Genomic DNA, 21,088 nt, shown 5'->3' on the forward strand with positions numbered 1-21,088 from the left:
GGATGTGGTAGATTTCCTTTCAACATTTCACTGAAAATTAACTCAGAAATAGCTCTAAATGTATGGAGAATTCTTAATGAGCAGTGGCAGTTCCTGTATTTCCATTTAGGATGAGCTTAGGACTGCAAGGAGAATGGAAGTGTGGTTATCTGGTATTTTCCATAAGGGTAAGAAGTGTCGGTGAGTGGCGGGTGCAGACGGAAATGAGTGGCCTGACGTTCTTATATCCACTTCCTCTGCCTCACTGCCCGTTAAAATAACTGAGGCATTTTTAACATACCAATACCTGAGCTCTAGCCCAGAAGAACTGACTCAAACTTTTGGAGCCATCAATATTTTTTAAAGTTTCCCAGGTCATTCTGATAAGTATGAGGATCCATGCTTCCCTCACCTGGTGGTCATGAACTACAGGTAAGCACTTCTGATTTCTGGAGACTAAAACCCAAAAGTGATATAGGGCATTTAATTAACCTTAAAAGTTTAAGTTAATGTGAATTACCATTCCTCTACGTTTAGATACCTTATGTTCTCATGTAATCCTAACAAGAGCCCTACAGATGGCTGCTGAGTTACACCCATTTTAAAGAGAAGCAAACTGAGGCTCAGAGCAGGTAGATAGGCATCTCAACATGTAACTGAAACATTTCAAGGCCAATGGTTTGCAGTACCAACTTGTAGAGCAGGCTACCTACCACCTGTGAATGTTCAGTTTGGTTTTGTATAAAATAAGGATGATAATACAGATCATATCGGGTTACTGTGATAGAAGCTGAGGACACATAGTCGGTGTTCAATGTTCATTCCATTTGTTTTTTTAAATACGCATGTCAGGAAGGGACGGGTCTTATCTTTTCTATAATATGTTACGTTTGTAAAGCCTATGGGCATGAAATTCTGTCTGACTCACCACATCCCGTTCTCACCACATCCTTTACAAAGTGACTGAGATCAGATAAGATGGTAGCATTCTCAGACAGGACTTAGACATTCTGAGTAGATCAAAGAGCTCTTCACCTTGTGGAGTGCTATCCATTCTGTCGTGCTGATGACACCATTTGGCTGACTCATCTTCTGATATGGGTCACTAAGTCCCCAAATTTTGCTTTTCAAATGCCAGCAAAGTTGGACTCTCTTCATGACATTTTAACATTATTTTTGTACAATAGATTGCTCACATCTCTCAAAAGCTGCTAGTAAAATATCTCCTTGAACTTTTATTAAGATTTTAAAATACAAACCTAATAAACACTGATGTTGCAGATTGAATAATTTACAAAGGTTTAGATATAAAGCAAAAGCTAAGAATTCCTTCCCCAGTGTCTTCCCTGAATATCGCTGATGCCCTAGGTGTTCACACTTTGTCAAAGTCTTTCTGCAACTTTGCTCTGCAAGGAGCTCTATTAGAGAAGAAAATAAAATGTGAGAAACATAATAACCTACTTCCAACTTTTTAAAGCCATTTTCTATCACCAAGTAGGAAGGGATTGTAGTTTTTAAATGGAACTTTTTTGAGGAATCTTTGAGCTGGAAGAAACCTATTGGGCCCAACCTGTTCATTATTCAGGTGAAAAAAAAAAAAAAATGAGGCCCAGAACATTCCAAATGCTTTGTTCAAGGCTACACCGTGGATGGCCAGAGCAGGGTTGGAAAGCAGCTTCCCCGACCTCCCTGTGGCCAGTACTTCTTACTGATCCAAGGCAGCAAGCCTTCGAGGAAACTGTCCTGTACCTTGTGATTCCTTCACTCTGTACATAAGCGCTAGCCAAGAACCAGGCACATGGGGAGCCCTCTATAAAGATCTACTTATTTGATCTCATTTCAACACAACTTTAGCCCTGCTGGTCAATGCACTGAAAGGAATGAAGAGACTATATATGTAAGACATTTAAAGTCATAAATGCTCCCAAAGTCAGGAAGGGGTTGCAAATTGACCTGTATGACTATAATCAAGTCATCTCATTCCTCTAAACAGTAATATCCACAAATCAATGTCAATAACATGAGATACCCAAATATAACATGACCAATGTTAAAACGACTTGCAAACTTTGTTATGCAAGGAATTGTATATCTGTATTTCCATAATGTTTATAGTTTGTAAGGTATTTTCAGAGGTACCAGCTTATTTCACACTTAAAATAATACCAGAAAAGGATCATATGGACATTACCATTTATAAATGAGGAGATGCCAGCTGCTCCTACAAGGTCCAGTGCTGGTTAATGACAGCACTGGAACCAAACAGAGTCCCTCAACTTTCAGTCCAGGACTCTTCCGGTATTTGATGTCCATTGTTTGTATTACATTGATGAAGTCCTCTTCCTCACCCCCATGGACAAGACAACGTACAAGGAGGCCATGAACTAGATAACTCCACACCCTATCCATACAGAACGGTCAGTGAATGAGTACCTAACAGCAGCCTCCCCTTTCCCTGTGTCATTCATTGACCTAGAAGCACATGGTGAGAGATGCTGTGGGGTAGAACACAGGATGTCTGAGGACCTGGAGCTTAGTCCCAGTTCTTTAGTAACTTTCCTGCAGTTACTGGTCCAAGATCCCACGGCTCGAGTCCAAATCCCATCCTTTGTCATACATGGTCCTTGACAATCAAAATCCAAGGGACCGGGACTTCCCTGGTGGTCGGGTGGGTAAGACTCCTTGCTCCCAATGCAGGGGGACTGTGTCGATCCCTGGTCGGGGAACCAGGTTCCACATGCCACAACTAAAGATCCCACATGCCACAACTAAAAACATGCCGCAGTGAAGATCCTGCGTGCCACAGCTAAGACCCAGTGCAGCCTAAATAAATAAATAGATAGATATTTTTTAAAAACCCAGTGGACCTTCCTAAGCTTTTTCCCACATGCTACCAACATCCAAGCTGCTGGCCTCTGTGGTCCCACCAAGCTGTGCAAAGCCTCTATATCACACTATGTATTCTAACATCTTCACATCTTTGCAAATGGCACCCCATTGGCCCAGAACACCTTCCCTAATTCTAAGCTAAGAAGATGCTGACATATTCTGCAAGATCCAGCTCAAATATTATCTCCTTCGTGAAGATTCCCCTGGCTGTCCAAGGCAGAGCTAGGATTCATTTTGTTTTGTTTTATCTGCATGTTTTATAAAGCACTTTAATAACAACCATCATAGGGGATGCAGAATCTACCTTAAACTGAGTTTTAGGCATGATTGGAGGGAAAGGGATGTTTCTTATTGGGCACAATATTTGAACAAAGTTAGTTTTCAGTCAATGGTGATTGGAGAGATGAAAGGATGAATGGATGGACACATGGGTGGCAGAATGATCTAGGAGTGACTCAACTCAATGGGCAATATGGTGACTGGCTAAGAAATGGAATGTTTGAGTCCTATGGATCTGGGCTTTTATTGCAGATGGGTGATTTTGGGCACATAATTTAACCTCCATGAGCCTCATTCTCTTTAACAGTGAGATCCACACTCCACGACACTCAGCTGAGAGCCCCAGGAGGCTGATGGATAGAAACCATGCCAATGGCTCCGCACCCTTGGCTTCCTGTTGAGTTTGGCCAATGAGAAACGGCAGCAGCAAGATATTCAGGGCAGGAGGAGCCTGAGATGCATATCTTTATTCTGCCCTCCAGAGCCCCCTCCCTGCAGGTCCCTCAATTAGAAGCCACAGTTCTTTTCCCACCAGCCCTGTTTCTGGGTTCATATGACCACTGGCTCCCCAGACGCCTCCAGGTTCAGATATGGTAACAGGCCCCTCAGGTCCTTCACTGTCCTTTGTGGATTCCCTACACTCTGCCCACATTGTTTTTTGGTTTTTTTTCCTTTTTACATCTTTACTGGAGTATAATTGCTTTACAATGGTGTGTTAGTTTCTGCTTTATAACAAAGTGAATCAGTTATACATATACATATGTTCCCATATCTCTACCTTCTTGCGTCTCCCTCTTTCCCTCCCTATCCCACCCCTCTAGGTGGTCACAAAGCACCGAGCTATCTCCCTGTGCTATGCGGCTGCTTCCCTCTAGCCATCTTTTTTTTTTTTTTTTTGCGACACGCGGGCCTCTCACTGTTGTGGCCTCTCCTGTTGCAGAGCACAGGCTCCGGATGCACAGGCTCAGCGGCCATGGCTCACGGGCCCAGCCGCTCCGTGGCATGTGGGATCTTCCTGGACCGGGGCCCGAACCCGTGTCCCCTGCATCGGCAGGCAGACTCTCAACCACTGAGCCACCAGGGAAGCCCTAGCCATCTATTTTAGGTTTGGTAGTGTATATATATATGTCCATGCCACTCTCTCACTTTGTCACAGCTTACCCTTCCCCCTCCCCATATCCTCAAGTCCATTCTCTAGTAGGTCTGTGTCTTTATTCCCGTCTTACCCCTAGGTTCTTCGGTCTTTTTATTAAACTATTCTCATATGACCCAATTTGAGGGTGCCATCTGTTTCCTTCTGGAACCTCAACTGATCCCGTGGGTAATATCTTTTATAACTCCTAGCTTCTCTGTGTAGATTAAATGCGATTATTGATGTAAAGCCCTTATTGAATACTCCCAGGGTCTCTGCTGCTCATTTATATGGTAAATGGGGCTAATCATCTCTCCTACGCAAGTGAGTACAAGCCACAAATAAAATGTTGTGTCCTATGTGAAGCGGTGTATAAATGTAACTTCCAATAAATATTTCATGGCAAAGTCACACTTTGAAAAGAAAAGCATTCCTTCTGCTACACGCACGTGGACTCCCCAGAGCAGAGCCTGGGTTAACACGCCTTGGGTGCCCAGGGGACGCACACAATTGCAAGCCAGGGAAAACCAGGCTCGCTCAGGATAGGTTTGCTCAGCTCCCTGAGGCAGATGGGATGAATGCTGACAGAAAGAGGACAGCATGTCAGGGAAAAAGTCCCCTCACCCACCCATTCCCGAAATAAACCAATTATCGACCTGGATTGATTCTCTTTCTGTCGTTTCCTCTAAGCTGGCACCTGTATCCCATTTTAACAGGAAGCGACAGAAGCATGTTCACCAGAATTAAAACATGATGGGTAAGGCCCAGTAATGAGCTCGCTTTTGTTTCCACAGGCTGAGTTGAAGTTCCCTCTCATTTGCTGGGTGCCAAGAAAGATGAACAAGCAGTAAGTACCGCGATGTTGCCCTGAGCACGAATCTCCTGTCTCGTAGTGGGAAACGGAGTCAGCTGCTGGAAGAGCACTAAGGATGCAATGTACCCCCGTGGGAAGGCCGGGCTTGAGGATGTGTGAGTGTCTAGTGAATAGCTGTCCCACTGACAGCGATTTTTTGCAGGCAGGTCCCTTGTTCTCCCCCAGCCCAGCTGGGGATGTGGGATTAGGCAGAGACTAGATAAACAGGACCAGAATGCCAGGAGGGCACCCAGAAATGCCATCCATCACCTCCCACCAGGGTGTGGAATGAGAACTAACAGAAGAGCAGTTTGCACACTTATTCCTGCAGCAGAGAGCCTGGAATCCAACTTTCTCTTTGTGGAACACCCAGAGGGGGCAATGTGGTTGGTTTAGGATATCTAAATGTGTAGCTGAATCAGCAAAACTTTCATCCCATTCCAGATGTTTATGAGTATAGTAAAAAGATAGCTGGCCTCCAAGTTGTAAGGGATACTTATGATGAAAACAAAGGACCTTTCAATGGAGAAAGTTGGGTACACAAATTTTAAAATTGATCTACTCATCTATGTATTTGCTTTATTTTGCCAATTGGAAAGGTAGCACTGTTTTTCTCCTCTGCGTGAAATGAGCAGTTGGGTGAGAAACACGAGTTTCAGAGGCAGGCAGACCTAGTGTCAATCCCTTGCTTTTCCCTGTCATTTTATAGCTGTACAATATTCAGGAAGGTACCTGATACCCTGGATATTAACCCTCCCTCTGGGAAGTAGGATCTGGCCTGGAGAGGAGGACAGCCTGGCTTCTGGGTGGATCCCCGGTCCTAGAGGAAATCTGGGGGTGGCCCAGGGTAACCAGGTGATGCCTGGGTGTCACAGGTGGGCCCTAGGCACGTGCTTGTTTTCCAGGGTGACAACAGAAGCAGCAGCCCAAGCATCAGACTCATACCCCTCTTTGGGGGCAAAGTGGGGTTACTTTGACAATCTAGGCAATATTTGCTACAGGTTGCCATCTGGCTTTGAGGTCATGAATCCCTGCTTTTCAGTCCTTGCTTCTGTTTCTCTCTGTGATTCCACCCTGTGCCTGCTGTCTCCTTCATAAAGAAGAGGCATCCCCCTTTCGTGACTCTAGGTAGATTTGTTTTTCACCCAGACTGTGGCCCCTTGGCAATTGCTCTCATCAAGCTTCCCAAAGGGTAGTTTTATGAGTTCAGCTTTAGAGTCATGTCAGATATGAAGCTGCCAATACATAGACCAGAAAACAGACCAAATCATCATAATTTCATAAACAGTAGTTTTCTCCTCTAAGGATGCTGATGCCAAGTCTGTACTTTCACAAGATCGCCAGTTGATTAATAGCCACATTAAAGTTTGAGAAGCATCTGACTGTAGAGCAATGGTTCCCAGAGCTGTCTCCATCCTGGCACACTGCCGAAGTATCTCCAATACTCGTCAAGATATGACTCAGAGAAGACAGTTACGTATGAGATGTTGCATGGGCGTAAATTGGAAATTTGCTTCCCTCCCCCTCCACAGACACACACACACACACACGCACACACACACGCACACATACACACACCATACATACACACAAGTTTTTGTTTTGCTATATCTTGGGGGGAGCAATCCTTCCTCTGTGAAAATCATTAACCCAGTTAATTCAAGGCAGTAGATTTTAAATCTGACTGAACATTAGAATCATCAAGGAACCTCTAAACAACAGCAATTTCAGTGACTTTCCCAGATCAAAGAAGTCAGAATACCTGGACAGTGGGCCATTCTTTTAGTGCACAACTGAGTCTAACCTGCCGTTAGCCTTGCAAAATGCTTGTCTAAGATGTCTGACAATTCTATAACCTAGAATTCTGATTTTATAAAGTGAAATTCTAAATGGCCTTTTTAACTATGGCTAATTCCTTACTCTCTCCCATTGGGCACTTTTACAGAGAAGGGATGAATAAACACAAATGAAAGGATGATATAGAAATAGATTTAGATATTTATACACATGCAGACACGTATGGGTACACACACACAGTACGAGCATTTGCACATGCATTTCCCTTTAAATGTATCAGTTGGGTCAAAAGCATTTACTGAATAGTATACACTGCACCGAGCACTGAGCTAGGCACCTCCATTATAAAGATGAATAAGATCTAGTCCCTGCCCTCAAAGAACATTAGCCATACATTAAGCAAAGCAGTTTAGTATTATGTTGAAAGTGATGGGAAAGCTCCACAAATGCTATGGAGTCTGGCTGTCCCGATTCTAAATTGCTTCTGAAATTAGCAAGCTATTCTGCATTAACGGCCTCTGCAACCAAACTCGCAGCTTCCTTAGCAATCAATTAAACTACATAAAGCCTCATTCCTTGGAGCATATCGGTGGAGTTAGAGTAGACTGACCAGACCAGCCCACTGCCCATTACGCCCTCAGGGCTAGTTACGGGAGTCCTGGGCTTGGTTTCCAGTATCTCTCCATCATTCTGGACAGAACAGATAAGAATCGTGGTGCTGCGGTTCTGAGTGTTCTGGAAGAGACCACTAGAGTGATGGCTTCTAGGCCTTTCCAGTAAGAAACGCCCTCGCTGGCGAGGCTCCTTTGGGAACTCAAGAGGGGGATGCCCTCTGACATCCCGGATTGGGGACTGATGGGGGAGCCAGAGCCCCCAACTTTGAAACATACTTAGACGGTATAACACTAAACTCACTCTGTTCACTGTTAAAATGATTCCTAGTTCCCATAGAAATTTCAGAAAATATACCAAAGTACCAAGAAGAAAATGATAATCACCAATTACCCTATTAGCACCCAGAAATAACCACTATTTTGTTACCGATTCCTTGTCATTGTTCTATATCTTTGTGTAGTATTTTGAAATCCCAGGAAGCCTACTTTTAAAACTTATATTGTTTTCAGTTTTTCATTCAATAAAACTGCTTTATATTATATACATTGTCCCACATTAGTAAGTCCTCTTCAAAAGCAAGGTGTTTTAAGTCTAGTGTTTAAATAAGGTTCACAATCCCTTAGCCATAATTCCAAAGTCAAAAGTTTTCAAAATACTGAAAATTTTTCATAACTAATTTGATGACAAAACTTGACCTACGATGAGGTGAAGTTATGGATGTTCTTCATTTATCCCACTTAGTGTGAAAACCCACATGTTTCACTGCAGAAATATTAATGTTTTTAAAGACCAGGTGTTGCTCCAGAGCTTACTGGGGGCATTACATAGTATTCAATGCATGCACAATATTACTTTCTAAAATCCAAAATATTCTGAATCCCTAGCCCTAAGGAATTTAGATAGCAAATGGTGGATCTGTATTTTACCTAGTGGTTTATTTTATCTTGACCTTGGTGTTGGACATTTCAGTGGTTACCTGTAAAGTTTTATGAGGCAGTTTTATTGCCGAGATTTAACTTAAAACTTTATACTCTAGGAGTATTACAATAGGCTGTATCACTATGGCCCCCAGCATGCGATGTTAGGTGTCCTGTCACATGCAGGACAATTATTCTGTGATATTCTAGTATTACGTAGAAACACAGGTACAATCAAATTATCTAACAAAATCTACTATTTCTTTTCTTGCTTCGGGGAACTTGTCTTTCACATCTATTTTGGAAAGAGTTTTGATGGTTAAAAAAGTAGAGTGTGTCCCTAAAGAGAGAGTATTAACAGTATGGAATTCAAGCTTCCACACATGGTTGTAACCCCATTAGCAATAGATCTGAGGGATAGAATTGAGACTCCTTTTCCATCATGCACACATAATTTTTATTAAGAAATGTATACTGTGTTTAAAACCAATTACAAAGCCTATTTCAACTTTGAGTCACTCAAGTTCATTTTACCGCCAAAAGTTTTCTACCCATTTCTGTTCTGGAAATATGTTTTTAGATGATTGGACTCTATACAAAAATAGAACAGAAATGACTGATCAGATTGTTCCCACATGAAGGCTTTCTCATTTTTTAAAAATATACAGTGGTTTTTAGTATATTCATAGTATCGTGCAACCATCACCCACGTTCAATTTTTGTATTTTTATATTCTTTATGTATTATAGATGCAAGTCCCTTATCAGATGTCTGAACATTTTCATCCACCCCCAAAGAAATCCCTTACCATTTAGATACTCCTCTTGAATAGGTCTTAGGATAAACAGACAACTACCTTCTGAGACAGTGAGTTTAAAAAGTGTAAGAAAGTGCCTCTCTGTATTGACATCAACAAAGCCAGCTTCAAGTCAATGTTAATCATTAAGCAAAATAATGATACTTTCCCACAATAGTTTTCTCACTTGAATCCGTTGTCTACTTATGAGAATGAAAGGGTAGACAGAAGAAAAAGTTCTACAGGCCAGTAGTGCCTACAGGCCAAGTGGTCTGCTAATCATTTTGCATGAGGATCTGTGCCATGCTGTCTGGTTACTCAGCACTAAAACACCTTTCCCATGTTGCCACATAAGACCCCCTGCTTTGGGATAACAGTTTCCCCAATTCAGAATAATCTGTTAAAGCCACATCTCTCTGACTCCAAAATCCATGATCTTTGTGCCAAATTGAGCTGCTTCACAATGATAAGGAAAATCATCCTTGTGTATATCTCATCAGGGACACATTCCCAAACTGAATGACTGTTTTGCTTGTGAGGGGCATATTTTCTTCTTGAAAACTTGCCTGATGAAATTCACTCCATCACTGGGTGGCAATGGACATGGGCTCCTCTCGAAAGGGGCCAGTTCAATGTCTGGTACACAGGAAATGCCCAATAAATGATATTTCCCTCAATATGTATGTATTATATCATTTTTATGATAAAATGATACAATTTCGTGTAAACCCCAGGTCATTATTTTCCTTCCTGATATATGTGAACACCCCTGCCTTTGACCTCAGGGAGCAACTGCATTTTGATTTGCAGGAATTAATAAGTGTAAATCCCACTGAATCTTGGGGATACAAGAAGCAGCAATTTTGGCATTCTGAGATCATAGTCTTGCATCCAGCAGAGGAGTCAGTGTGGCTGCCTTCCCAGTTACCCAGTAGTAATTATGAACCAACTCTCAGGGCAACCCAGCTCATACACTGGTGCTATCAAAGTCACATAGCTAGGATTCAGCTTCGTGGCTGGCTGGCAATTAAAAAGCTACAAGCTGTGAGAGAACATAGCCAAGACACAGGATGAGCGTTCACCCAAGGTTGCAGACATGGCCAGAGATACGTTTGCAGGAGCAGCAGGTATGATTGGTCCTGAGACTCATGAAGATGGGTAGTGATGGGGGATGGGAGATTTTAAGATAGCCTTTCTTCTCTCTTAATGGCAATATTGCCAGCTGGGGATGGAACTAGCTGACTGAACTCACCTACCACCACTTGGGAAACTTCCAGCTGAACAAGCTTTGTCTCCTGCTAACTAGCCACAAGGTTGGACTTTTATAGTTATAGCCTTTAAAAATATTACAAAGAGTAAAGAAGGTTGTGACTTATTTTAATATTTGAGTTTATTATCATTCAAGTAATATATATTCAATGTAGAAAAAGTTTACATACTAAAATTATATATAAAGAAAAAATACCAGTGATCAAATCACTGAAAAGGGGTCAACACTACTATTGGTTATTGGTTTTTTGGCTTTCTTATACAACTATGCATCTTATTTTTAACTTTAATGTATCATAAATATTTTCCAGTGTTACTATCGTTATTTTTATAGCTAGGCACTCTTCCATCATTTAGGCACTCATATTTTATATTCTTCCACTACTGAAAAATAACACAACCCATGAACGAGTTTGACAAACCCTATTCATCTAACCATGTCCAAATGTTAAGAGGCTCTGTTCTGTTACCTGGTAATGAGCAAAACCTACCCCCCCAGGGAATCTTATGAGCCAGGGCAGTATTTGGAGAAGCTTACCCCCAATGACAGCTTATAATGATCACATACTATTTAATTATATAAATGTGCAGAGAAATTGGAAACAAGGCCTAGAATTTGCCATTGGGTACTCCATGAAGGCCAAACCGCCAGTCGCTTGCATGTTCTATTTTACACAAACCTGACATTTTCCCACAAATAAGGCATAAGAAGAGAGAAAAGTCAACTTCGTAAAAACACTTGTTCATATCCAAATGCACCTGATAACCAAAAAAGTTAAAGATTTCCAAAACTTTTGTATGGATATGATTTGAGGCCAATATTAGGACATCCTGGAAAATGAACCCAATGGAAAGAGAAAAAGGAATTTCCTAAAAGCCTAGGTGTCTGGAATTTCAGAATTCCTGGAAAAGAGAGATCAGGTCACAAACAAGAGTAAATGAGTTTTATCAGAGGCTAACTATCAAGTAGAAAAGCATGAGTGTCTCCTGCTTGGTTCTCCATTCTTGACTTTAATTCTTCTCTATTATTTTTTTTGTGGAGGGGGATATTTTAGCAGCTTAAAAATAATCCCGTTGAGTTAATCCAAGAAGGGGAATATTAAAGTCAAACATTTATTTAGCTTCCATGTTGAGAAGGCCAAATACTTCATTAATTAGGAGGGTGGGCACTATAGTGATCTAATGGCAATATCAGCTCTGCTGCTTACCAAGCTGTGCCATTTTAGGCAATCATTTAGCCTCTCTGAGCCTTGTTTTCTTTATCTATCAAATGGAAATAGTAATAGTAACTAAAAGGGTTTTTGAGAAGATTAAGGGGCCATGTATGCAGTATGCTTAGCACTGTATCTGGCAAATGGGAGGCATTTGATAGATGTTGCAGCAGATGGTACTTTCTAAACATGGCGACAACAATATCTCCCATCTCATATGTTCTAGTGCAATGTGACCTGAACGCTCCCCATTCAGAGTGAATCAATTTCTCCACCTCCTTTCACTTGTGCGGGCTGTGGCAGTGTTGACCAATGCAATATGGCAGAAGGGACACTGTCAAGTCTGGGCAGAGTCTTTAACAGCCAGGCAGCTCTGCTTTCTGCCTTTGGCAGCCCACTTCCATCAGTCACGTGCTATGACCACTATGCCATGAGAAGCTCCAGCCTTGTGGAGAAGCCCTAGGGAAACAGACCCCATGGAGAGATGGCGGGCTGAGGGGCACCAGGCACTAGACTAGACTTAAAATCAGGAAGCCATCTTGGGCATTCAGCTCAGTCCAGCTTTGAGATAACCCTCTGAATACAACAGCACGACAAGACCCATCCAGCAGAGAACCAGGAGAGAGAAAGATAAATTGTTTCTAAGCCGCTGCTTTGGAGTGCTATGTTATGTAGCAAGAGATGACCAGGACAGATGTTGTCTCATACTTTTATCATCATCGCAATTATTACCTCACACAAGACCCGTTGCTGTTAGATATTCAGGATTCAACTTAGAGATTCGTAAGACTACATATCCCACCTTGAAGAACATCTGCTGTAGATGAGAATGAAAAAAAAAACAACACACTGCTAATAATAGACAAGCAGAGTGTTAATAAGGAGATTTTTGTTGCAGGTGTGTGCAGAGTGCTAAGGGGACACAGAGGAGGGACTGGTTATTCTGTAAGGGAACAAATCCTGGGGAAAGGTATGGTGATATTGGAAAAGACATCCTCAGAGGAGGTGGCAATTGAGTGAGGAAATGCTGCCAAATAGCAAATGGAGGAGAGAGCAGGGATAGACTTTCTGATGTAATTACTGCAGCTGGAAAAGCTCTATCAAGATTTACTATAAAGGTAACACTAAATTGACTGACAATTTGAATTTTGTTGCTTAAAAACAATATAAGTAATAGGAGAGAGCATTTCTTGACGACATGATGAGTGGTAGAATTTATTTCCCGTATCTCTTTTTTATTTGATTTTTTTTTTTAATTTTTATTGGAGTATAGTTGATTTACAATGTTGTGTTAGTTTCAGGTGTACAGAAAAGTGAATCAGTTATACATATACATATATCCACTCTTTTTTAGATTCTTTTCCCATATAAGTCATTACAGAGTGTGGAGTAAAGTTCCCTGTGTTATACAGTAGGTTCTTATTAGTTATCTATTTTATATATAGTAGTGTGTATACATCAATCCCAGTCTCCCAATTTATCTCTCCCCCACTTACCCCCAGTAACCATAAGTTTGTTTTCTACATCTAATAGCATGTAGTAATAGTAACTCTATTTCTATTTTTTAGATAAGCTCACTTGTACCCTTTTTTTAGATTCCACATATAAGCAATATCATATGATATTTGTCTTTCTCTGTCTGACTTATTTCACTCAGTATGAGTCTCTAGGTCCATTCATGTTGCTGCAAATGGCATTATTTCATTCTTTTTTATGGCTGAGTAATATTCCACTGTATATATGTACCACATCTTTATCCATTCCTCTGTTGACGGACATTTAGGTTGCTATTTCCCATAGCTCTTTATCAACAGGGAAAAGAAAGAACTTCAATCCACAGCCTGAAGGAGGATAAAGGCCTGAATCTGGGTTATAATGTTTAAAATCCCATGTTGGAGGGATGGATTTTTGCTGCCCTGCCATGTTACCTTTTGGATAGGCTGCAATTAGAGACATTTGTCCTGCCATTTGGTGCCATTGTTGTTCATTTAAACAAAAATTCTTTGAATAATGAAAATTCTACATCCAGCTACGTTTCTGTGAACTTTTCTAAGGATTCCATCAGCAAAGATACAAGAATTTTTTTTTTTTAATTTTTTATTGGCCGCACCACGCAACATGTGGTATCTCAGTTCCCCAACCAGGGATCACACCTGCACCCCCTGCATTGGAAGTGCAAAGTCTTACCCACTGGACCACCAGGGAAGTCCTTACAAGAAATTTTATGAGGAAGAAACATGAAGTCTTTCTCTGCCATTTTGGCAAGGTTTCATTTTCTTCCTTTATTTTCTGCAATTTCTTAAAATACTGAATAGAAACAAAAGAATAGTCATAAAATATGCATGAGGTATAAAGAACAAAAAAAATCAGAAATATGAATGAAAAACTCATTCTCAGTTTTAAAAAATTACTATTACTATTTTCATTCACTTTTCTGTGATCACAACTCCTCACCACCACCACCCCAAACACACAGGAAACACCTGTCCTGAATTTTGTGTTAATCATTCACTCGTTTTCATTTTTAATTTTACAACATATGGTTGTATCATTAAAAAAATTTTTGTCTTGTTTTGCTTGTTTTTGAACTTGAGGCCAAAAAATCATAATACAGGGTCTATTTTGCACCCAGACTACCTGGTTTTTGACAACTGTTTCCACTGTTTCCTCCATGAGATCTTGGGCAAGTTAGTAAACATTGCTGTCTCTGTTTTCTCAACTGCAATCTGAAAATAATAACAGTGCTTCCTTTGTAGTGATCTTGTGAAGACTAAATGAGCTAATTTATATAACATGCATATAAATGGAACATAATGTGAGCTCTATACATAATAGCTATTATCATTCTACAATCTGTTTTATGACTACCCCAATTTGCATTTCAAAGATAATCCATGTTTTTGTGGCTAGCCATAATTCCTTCAATGTCGTACCTATATAAGATTTCCTTATGTGCATATAATACTATTTATTCATCACCATCTAGTCAACAGAGATTTGGACTCTTTTCCAGATTTTGCTTACATCTGTGCTGCTCAGAACATTCTAGCTTGTGTCTTGGAGTATATATTCAAGAGTACCTGTTTATAAAGGTATACGTTTAGGATGGAAATTTCTGGGGCACAGGGTATGCACAGCTGTAACTTCACCAGGTTATGCCACCGTTTGCAAAGCAAGCAGGCCGTTTTGCACTCCCACAAGTGTGTGTAAGTGGCCCATTGGCTTTGCCACCTCGTCAGCCTTCCATACTAGCAGTTTTCATGTTTACCAAACTGGTGGGTGGTTTTACTTTACCTTTTGTTGACCACGACGGGGTTAAACACCTTTTCAGATATTTATTAGCCATTATGTTTTTGTCTGCGCACAGTGCTAGTTCAAATCTTTCGCTCACATTTCTGTCAGGTTTTTTTGTCTTTTTCACATTGAGCTGTATGAGTTATTTATTTATTCTGTACACTTTTCCCAGTTCGTGACTTGAGCTTTCATTCTCTTTTGATGTTTTCTTTTGGTGACCATAATTCTGAGGCAGTTGAGCATCACAAACTTCTTTTTGAATTATTGAATTTGTGTATTGTTTAAAGAAACTTTCCTTACCACGAAATCAGTAAGATGGTTTCGTATATTGAATTCCAAACATCATAAAATTTGTCTTTAATTAGCCTGGAATTGATTAATTTGCAGGTAAAATGAAGTAGGGGAGGATAGTTTTTTTTCATACAGATGATTTACTCAGCATCACGTATTAAAAAGTCTACCTACCCCTTCTACATTGATCTGCAATGCCAGCTCTGTCATAACCAACTTTTCTTATACAAATGAATCTTTTTCTGGGCATTCTCTACTGTGCCATGATTAATGTATCCACCCCATGTCAATTACACAAATCCTAAGTAGTATAACTTTGTAGCAAATCATGGTATCTAGGAATTTACAAACCACAATTTGTACTTTATCAATGAATTGGCTCTTGAATGTTTATTCTTTAATGTAAACATTAAAATTGGCTTGTCAATATACACACATACACAACCTTTTGGGATTTTGGTTAGAATTACTCTGACTCTGTAGATAGCTGGAGAGAAATGGCATCTTTATGATACTGACTTTTCCAGTTCGTGAACATACTATATATTCCCAGAGAGAGAGACAGAGACAAACATCAACATAATTCCATAATGTTTTATAATTTTCTCCCCCAAAGGACTAGACCCTCACATCTTTTGAGAGATTTGTTTCTAGGCACTTTACATATTTTAAAGATCTTATAAATGTCAAGATATCATGATTTTGTGTGTTCATGTTTGTAGTTGGTGTATACATTTTTATAGGTGATATATACAGCAGGCTTGCAAAGTGTTTTATCAGTTCTAGTATTTGTCAGTTTATTCTTTTGGGTTTGCTATGTAGATGATATCATCTATAAATAATTTAATTTTATTGTCTCCTTTCCTTTTTTATACTTTTTTTTCCTCCTAATGGTACTGTTGAGGGTCTCCAAACAATGATAAACATAAAGGTTGATAGTAAGCACCCTTGTTCTTACAGGGAATGCTTTCAATATTTCAGCACAAAGCATTAGTCTTGTTTACAGATTTTGGTAGCCTTCATATTAGGTTAAAGACACTAGGTTGCCAAGAGTCTTTTTCTTAATTATAAATAAGTATAAAATTTTATCAATATTTTTTCTGTATTTATTGAGATGATTATATATTTCCCCTACACTTATTGTTAATGTAATGATTTAAATTAATGATTTTTCTAATGTTAAAACTTTAATTGCTGGGATAAATACAACTTGATCATGACATATTAATTTTTAGTATATTGGTGCAATGAATCATTAATGAGTATTTGTGAGAATTCCCTATAATTTTTCTTTCTCCTACTTTCCTTGCTGGATATTGGCTTGGATTTGTGCTAGCTTCATCAAATGAGTTAGAGAGTATTTCCAAATGTTCTATTCTCAGCAAGAGACTGTGTGTAATGGGTAATAATTTGATTCTTTACCAATAAAATGGTCTTAAAAAGGTATTTCCTTGGGTAAGATTTTCAACTATTGATTCAATATCATTGTTGGTTATAGAAATATGTTCAGTTTTACTATTTCTTCATGAGTAATTTTTGTTGTTATATATTTTTAAATATTCATTCATTTCCTGATATTTTCTTATAATTTTGATCTGTTGTGCCTATAGTTATGTCTTCTTTTTCATTTCTAATTTTGCCTGTTAATGACTTCCCTTTCATGCTTAATCAAGCTTGCCAAAGGTGATGAATTTCATTATTCTTCTCTGTTACAGTTTTATGTTCTATTTTTGTAACTTCTGTTCTTATCTTCATTATTTCCTTCTGCCTACATTCTTGGCATTATGCTTTTGTTATTTCACTGATCTACGAAGTTAGGTGCTTTAATAATTAAATTTTAGCTTTTCTCCTTTTCTAATATAAGTATTTCAGTTACATATTTCTACATTATTGTTCAGATTTAAATATTTTTATTCCTATTATAATTTATTCTTTGACTTGTGATTTGCAATTTCCAAATAAAGTTGGATTTTTAAATTACCTTTTGTCACTATTTTCTAACCTAACTATATAGTGGTCATAGAAAATAGTCTATATTATATTATTTTTTTAAAAATTTTTAGTACTTGCTTAATGTTCAAATATAGGGCAATTTTCTTGCAATATTCCATGTGTGCTTGAACAGAAGGTGTACACCACCAAAACTGAATGCAATGTTCTAAAAATATCCATAAGAACAATTTTGTTAATTATCTTATTTAAATCTTTATTCTAATGGATCTTTTATATTTTACCTTATTACAACTTACAAGACTGGATGTTTAAAATATTTCGTAGGGTTGTGAATTTGTCTTTTTCCTGACAGCTACTGCAAATACATATATTATTAGGAACATAGAATTTTCAAATATTATACTTCCTGGTGAACTAATTCTTTTTTCATTATGTAGTGACCCTCTTAAGAAAAATGCTTTTTTTCTAAAAAATTTATTTTGCCCACTGTTAATATAGACAAGATGGCTTTCTTTTAGTTAGTATTTTAATAGTACATCTTTTGCATCACTTTATACTCAAATTGTCATATCCTTATGTTTTAGGCATGTCTCTTACAAAAAATGTAAAAAGTATATGACTGCACTGTGAATTGTTTAATCCAGTGAAGTAAAATTGTCTTTAAATGAAGGATTTTCTCAATTTACAATTATTCTAATTACCAAACTACTTAAATTTATTTCTACACTTTATTTTGTTCTTTCTATTTATCTGCCCATTTCTTTTTCTTTCTTTCATTTCTCTTTTTGGTCTTCTACTTTCCTTCTTTTGGTTTGATGTGCACATGTGCATGCATGTGTGCGTATGTATTATTTTCTCACTCCATTATACCTCTACTAGTTTACTAGTTATGCCTTCTAATTCTATTTTTGGGATTTCTTTAGATATTTTTAAGATATAATTAAATTACCAACATCTAAGGTTATTTAACCCTCTCTTAGAACAATACATGCACTTTTCAATACTTTATTTCTGACCACCTATTCACAATTTATATGCTACTCTAGTCTTGTATTTTAATTCTCTTATTTGTTAACCCCTTAAGACCTCAGTAGTATTGTTTTAAAAAGTCAAAACTTTAGAATATTTACCCAAATATTTAACATAATCTTCGGTCATGTTTTTCTGTTTATATCTCAAACCTTCTCATGAAGATCACTTCCTTTCAGTATGGAGAACACAATTTGAAATTTTGTTTTGTGTCAAGGCCCATTATAAGAAAACAAAATGTCTTTATTTTTCCCTCATTCTTAAAATAATATTTTCATTGGACATACAATTCCAGGTTGACAGTTATTTTCTCTCCAAACCGTAAAGTTATTTTTCTACACTTTTTTGCCAACCACTGTTGTGATTGAAAACTCAATCAATATAATTGTCATTCTTTTGAAGGTGATATTTCTTTTCCATCTGGATGCTTTTCGGGTCTTCTCTTTGATTTTCTGCAGTTTCACTATGATGTGATGAGTGAAACTTATTTATCTTGCTTATTTGTCTTACTTTTCCTGCTTTGGACACACGAGACATCCTGATTCTCTATTTTGATTTTTTCACCATTTCTGAAAAAATATTTCTTATGTTAAAGCCTCATCATATTTATTTAAAAATACTATATACAATTGGTTTATATAATTTGTCTGATAACTTTAACATCTAAAGAAGGAGCAGATGATTCTGTTGTCTATTGTTTCTTCCATCTCCTGTTTTGGTGTCTTATTATTTTAAGGGTTTTCTGATTTTGTCTGTATGCTCATCTTTCTTAGAAATTAATCTGTGAGAATTCTTTGAGGTCTGAGTTGAAGGTGAGCTCCTCCAGAGAGGATTTATGCTTGCTTTTGTCAGGTCTTTGAAGGAACTACAAAAACAGGTTTTATATACTCTAATTTCTCAGGTTGAAGGGTTTCAGACAATCTAGGCTGAAAACCCACCTGTATTAACAGATTCTCAGGGGGGAAAGAATTGTCCCCATCACTCTGCACCAATGTTTGAGAGTAGGGAAGGTAGGCTTAACTCTAGTTCACTCTTACACTGACACTGTAGGTCTTTAGAGTCCAGTTTACATGGGGGCAGGGTCTCCTCCTAGACCCTGAGCATAGAATATCTCAAATTCTCAATATATTTCAAATTCTCTGAATTCTGGGAGGCCATGAAAATCAAAGACCATTTTCCCCTGTTTAAGCAACACCATCAAGGAGAGGGCTGCCTTCAGTGCTCTGTTTCCATCTCTGAGTTCTTACTTCATTTAAATTTTGAGCTCTCTCTGAGCAGTTCTTACTTTTGCCAGCAATCGACTGCAAAAATAAGTTGTTTTTTTTAAAATTGTTTCCTATGGAAGGTTCAGTCAGGGTACCTAGTTTATTATGCTGCAAGAAATAAAAGACATTCTCCCTATGGAATTCAATTTTTTAAATTATATTTTGATAAAATTTTAATTAAAAATAGAGTAAAAGAGAATTTCCATGCTTTCAGTTTCATTAAGGGTATTCTTATTTTTATATAAAGTAACACATCCCTGGGATTGGTGTATTCTTTACTTAATATGATTCATCATAGTTTTGCAAAGGCTCATTCAATGAACATGAATTAAGCTCCTACTATTTGCCAGACTTTGTGCTATCCATATTTGTATACAGAATCTCATTACCTTTAGTCATCAGAGATTGAGGATTCTAGGGCTGCCCTATATATTAAAATGGGAAAACTGTATCAGATAGCAGTCTGTGCAAAGCTATCATTGCTTGTTATATGCCTATATTAACAGGTCCATATATGTACTACCAATTAATCTTTGTATGCATGAATGAGCATACAAATAAACATATCAATAAATAAACCTAAAATACATGAATAGCCTTAATGCTGGTAAGGAATGATTATGGAATTTGGGCTCTAATACTGGATATGGCAGCTCTTAAGACTTGAAGCCTGGACTATTAATGTCATCTCTCTGTGCCACAGTTTCCTGGATCAGCAGGAGATAATAATACTCCACTTAGCATAATAAAAAGAGGCATTAAATAAGATAAAGTATGTAAAAAACACCAGTGTTAGGTCTCTCTTTCCTTTTAATCAATCAAGTTAACTTTGGTAACTTATCAGCTGTGTGACCTTGAACAGGTTACTAAATCTCTGTGTGTCTCAGTTTCTTAATCTATACAAAGTAGATAATAATAATAATAATTTTATTAAGTTGTCCTGACTACTAAGTGCCTTAATATATGTAGAATGCTTAGAACATTATCCTGAACACGGTAATCCTTCATAGATGTTAACTATTCTCAGCAGTTATTATAGCCTCAATTTAAGAGAAACCCTACATCGTACCAGCCTTTTTAATATAAGAAATAACATTTTTAAAAAATGTCTTTCCTCTGGTTGTAAAATAGGAACACATTCATGTAAAACACAAAGATAAATCAGAAAGGCATTTTTAAAAAGTAAAAGCAGCCCAAAATGGCACTCATGTTAAAGATCACTATAACACTTTAGGTTCATAAAATTCTAGAAGGGTGTATACTAAAATGTTAGTTGTGGTCTCTGCATGTGGGATCAGGGTGGTTTTTAATTTTATGTGGGTACATAATATGGATATAGGTATAAATATAAGTATATTCAAGCAACATATGCATATGTAGATATATCTAATTGTCTCTTTACAATTCAGTCATTGAAATAGGGTCAGTTAGCAGTATCTAAATTAAGACATTGATTCAGCCCTTTATTCTCTTCTTTATTCATCCATATGTTAATTCAACCCATCATCTATTCATTTGT

The sequence above is a fragment of the Phocoena phocoena genome, chromosome 5, assembly GCF_963924675.1.
Source record: "Phocoena phocoena chromosome 5, mPhoPho1.1, whole genome shotgun sequence".
Taxonomy (NCBI): domain Eukaryota; kingdom Metazoa; phylum Chordata; class Mammalia; order Artiodactyla; family Phocoenidae; genus Phocoena; species Phocoena phocoena.